The sequence below is a fragment of the Bidens hawaiensis genome, unplaced genomic scaffold (assembly GCF_021521415.1).
Source record: "Bidens hawaiensis isolate Kalapana, Puna unplaced genomic scaffold, B.hawaiensis_p1.1 tig00055900_1, whole genome shotgun sequence".
NCBI classification, from domain to species: domain Eukaryota; kingdom Viridiplantae; phylum Streptophyta; class Magnoliopsida; order Asterales; family Asteraceae; genus Bidens; species Bidens hawaiensis.
This window is the reverse complement of record NW_027500072.1, coordinates 12191-16607: the sequence shown is the minus strand read 5'-3', so window position 1 is coordinate 16607 and position 4417 is coordinate 12191. Positions and strand designations below refer to the sequence as shown.

Sequence of the window (4417 nt, the reverse complement as noted above, 5' to 3'; positions counted from 1 at the left end):
CAAAATTATTTATACATTTGTTCATTATTTCCGGCCTAAAATTTTCAAGCTGAAATAGAAAAAAACTGAAACCTAAACTAAAACCAAAAAACCGAAACCAGGAAAACAGAACCGAATGGTTCTAAAAATTTAAAAACTGAAGTTTTGGTTTTCGGTTTGGTTTTAGCTCAAAACCGCAACGAACTGTAACATGTAGACCCCATCACCAACTCTGTAGTTGGTAAAGACTGATATGGTCAAGTGGTTATACCAAATGTTATTTTTGACAAATAAACGACAGGTTTTAAAGAAAAAAGGTTTAAACATAATGGCCGATGCAGGTATCGAACCTGCGACCTTCGCATTATTAGCACAACGCTCTAACCAACTGAGCTAATAGGCCACTTGATTACTATTTTTAACTTCTTGCAAACTAACACCCCTCTAAACGACTAAGATCTACAATAATAAGTTTTTGTATTCCAATTAATCGCAATCTTGCATCCATCAATGGCATCTAATAACCATTACGTTTTCCACGTTTTGTTGATGTTAATAGTGGATGAATCCGATGAAACGTGACATCGCTATTATAGCGCGCCTCAAAAGAACTTGCTTGTATATTTATCACTAGGTTACGTACCCGTGTGCAACACGGGTTGAAATAAATAAATTTATTCAAACGACGACATTATAAGAAATACAAAAAATGTGTTAAATTGTTTATATAAATATGTATATATACATGTCGAAAATTCATAAATATCTAAATATTTCCTTTTTATTTTTGTTACTAATAAAATTCAACTTATTTAATATTTTAACCTATTTGAGAAAAAATCAGTGTTCAGAAACTGGACCATATTGGTTGTCCAACCAACAATTAAATAAATAAATAATAATAAAAAAATGGTTGGTTGTTCGCAAACCATCTTTCAAACCGAAAACAATCGAGATAACATTAAATATTTTTAAAACTGAGTAGATGTACACAATAGTTCATGCACCGCCTAGTGATAATAATAAGTCGGATGCACTACCTTGTCTTTTATAAATGTTGGTTTTCTTCTTGATTTCTCATTAGAGCAATATGAGATGTGATATATTTTTATTTGGAAACTTGAAGTGCCAAACGATACATAGATGATCAAATTAGGTGTCAAGTGGCATAACTATATTTTTGTTTATTATATTAACGATGGGTTGTTTTCTTTTTTCAGCGACACAGGAATAGGTCTTGTTCGTATTAAAGACTGTAAGAAAGACAACTATTTAGATGGAACTAAAACAAATGTGTTTAGTAAATTTAATTTTTTATTTTTCAAATTAAATTCAAGTTAAATTAAATAATAATGGAATACCATTTGAAATATATGACAACGGACCTGTAGATGCATCAACTGAAACATAAAAACAAATAGACACAATATGTTAGTTGTAATATAAAATAAATACGTATCCCCTAAAATTTAATTATAAGCAGGTAAACGAATGATACTTTGTTGTATAAATCCTGTTAGAAACATCATTCTCCGAATTTATAAGATGAGCTTTTAATCTTTTAGACACCGCCTTATCATTTGACAAAACAAATACATTTACAAAAAGGAATCATGTGAATGGTAGAAGAAGTATAAAATATCATTAACGATGAATTTAAAGCGTAAACAACACGAAGAAAATTAAAATTGACCAACCACCTCCGACAGTCCGGTTTGGTTTATATGGCCCATAATTATAAAAATCATAAACCAAACCGTTGGTCATGATTTTACACCACTTTTAGTGGGATACCACCTTTATGTTTATTGTATCGGTGACGAACGATCGTTTTTGTTATAAAACAACTTCATTTTAATATTCTAGTTTGACGCCTAATTAAATTTTATTTTATATATTTATTTAGTTATGGAATAATGAAATAGTTTCTGCATATTTAAAGAGGGGCTATAAAAAAGTTATCATCCAATAGGTACATGTAAATTTTATATGAAAACCATGTGTTAATCCAAGTATATAATATATGTATAACACTGTATAAACATAAACAACTGATTTAAAAACGAATTTCATTTCAAGATGGTAAGTGTGGCCGGTTTAATGGTTTTAAAGGCAACCAAGAAGACACCTAGTTGATATACATGTAATTCATATATGCTTAAAAGTGCGAAGAATACAATATTAATATATGATGCGCAATATAAAATACATACTTGGATGTAGGACTTGTTGTATATAAGGTAAATTGATTAAAGAGGAGTCGAGCTATGAAAGTCTCCTCAGGTGTGTTTGTGAGTACGAACACTATCAAATAAAGGTGTTTAGTGCTAAGGAATGAAGGAAACCAAAGAAATTTAGTTTTTGTTGTTGTTGGTGACGGAAACACTAATAGAAATAAACAAATTTTACGGTAACTAATAGCTACTGTATATTAGATTATTCGTTGTCTATGTAATTAGTGATACACAACTTAAAGGAAATCACTAATTATTAAGTGATAATGAAATTTTGTTTCTATAGAAGAAAGAATTCAAAAATCAATGAATACATTTAGTTGTGTATATGGTAAGTTTTTAATTTCTTTATTTTAATTTAATTATAATTATTTATGACCTAAAGCTTCAATAATAGAGTGCCACTTGGCAAAATATTAGATCAATTAGGGGTGATGTGGTTCAACAATCATTTTTATTTATTATAATAGTAGATTTGTATTATTATATGTAACATGTAATAGTAATTTTTAAAACTAACATTGTATTGCCAATAGAACACATCTCAACTTGAAATGAGTCAAGCAATATATTCAAAGTATCCGGAATATGATCATTGGTTATTTCTTTTGCTTCTAATGCTTATATATTAGAGCATCCACAACGTGATGGGAGGGGCGAGATTTGGTTGAGCTGACTTCAGGCGTATGGGGAGACAACAGAGTGGTGGCGTACGTTGTGGGGGAGGTCCGGGGATTGAGGTTTGTAGCTACAAACAGACGGGGTAGGGCCCGTGTGTATTATTTAAAGGTTTAATTAAGATAAACCAAAAAGTTTATTAAAAATAAAAAAGACAAGGAGATGTGGCAAGTGGGTGGCCTCCCGATACGATACGATACAATACAATACAATACAACACTCTGTCTTGATAGTTATCTAGGATATTAGGTTACATAAATTAAACCTTAAATAGTTTGTGCCACACAATGACAATTTAGATGTGGATGTGTATTAAACGTAAGTGTAAATTGTTAGAGCAAATGCAGTGTTTTAAAAACCGGTTTAAACCGGCCGGTTAAACCGGATTTCGCACAGTAGGCCGGTATTTTGAGTTCGGTATTTTTGACCGGTTTGTTAAAACATCATACTGGCGGTTTTTGTCCAAAATACCGGTTTTTACCGGTAAACCGGTTTTTGTCTAAAACATCATATACCTTGTCCCATCCTCATTGGGTTTCAGGTTTACCCATACTCGGCGTTTCAATTTTAATAACCGAATTGGTGATAATAAGTGGGGACGGGATGGAGGAAATTTCGGGTATGTATCCAAGACGGGTCATGGGAGAACCATTGTTCCTGATCGAGGTCGGGGAAATCAAGAACCAAGCTCCGAACCATAGAAACGAACGGCAATAAGACGGAAGATCGATCCAAGGTGCATAATTACAGGGGAATTAATGTAGCGAATTTGCACCACATGACGTCCAAACAGAAAACATAATCCTCCATAAGCAAATGTGGTTGAGACCGTCATGGTTGATGGAGCGATGTTCATGCACGGGAACATGCTCCTAAACGAAGAAAACCTAAGGCAAAGGCGCTACGAGAACGATAAAAAGGGGGAAGATGTTTGGTGACGGCTTGTGTGTTGAGATAAAAGAGAAGGATTTGATTCTCTTCAAGGAAAGTTGGGTGTGCAAAGACTTATGATTGAAATCTAATACATACGGGATACACGAAGAGTAATATATATATAATAAGTCTAGGTCAAAACACCAAGTATGGGTGCGATGTACAAATGAAGAACAGATGCATGACATTGATGGCAAACTATTAATGAAAGTCACAAGAAAAAGGAATAGCTAGGCTCTATAAGATCAAGCAAAAGGTTAAACCGTGAACAAAGGAGTTAGTTCACGGGTTTCCTAAAATCCAACATGAAGATCAACTGTGTGAGACTTATTTGGTCCTTGATGTGCTTAAATCAGTCAATTAAATATTAACTAAATTAACAAGTAATAAAAACTAGACTTAAGACTCAACTACACAAAACACCGGCAAGTGAACCGATCAATTGTACTAAAGCTAAGTAAGTCCGGAATATCGAACCCATAGGACTCTATAAATTACGTTAATTAACTAATTAGACTCAACTTACGACACGATTATTTATTATTAATGTTTTAAGGAGGTTTTTAAACTAATATTAAACTAAGAAATTAAAT

General features: G+C 32.5%; 1 non-coding gene across 1 annotated transcript; it reads right to left on the bottom strand.

Annotated features, from left to right (window-relative positions):
* Window positions 1-308: 308 nt before the first annotated feature.
* Window positions 309-382, bottom strand: TRNAI-AAU (transfer RNA isoleucine (anticodon AAU)). The gene has a single exon. It is a non-coding gene; the product is annotated as a tRNA-Ile (tRNA).
* Window positions 383-4417: the final 4035 nt, after the last annotated feature.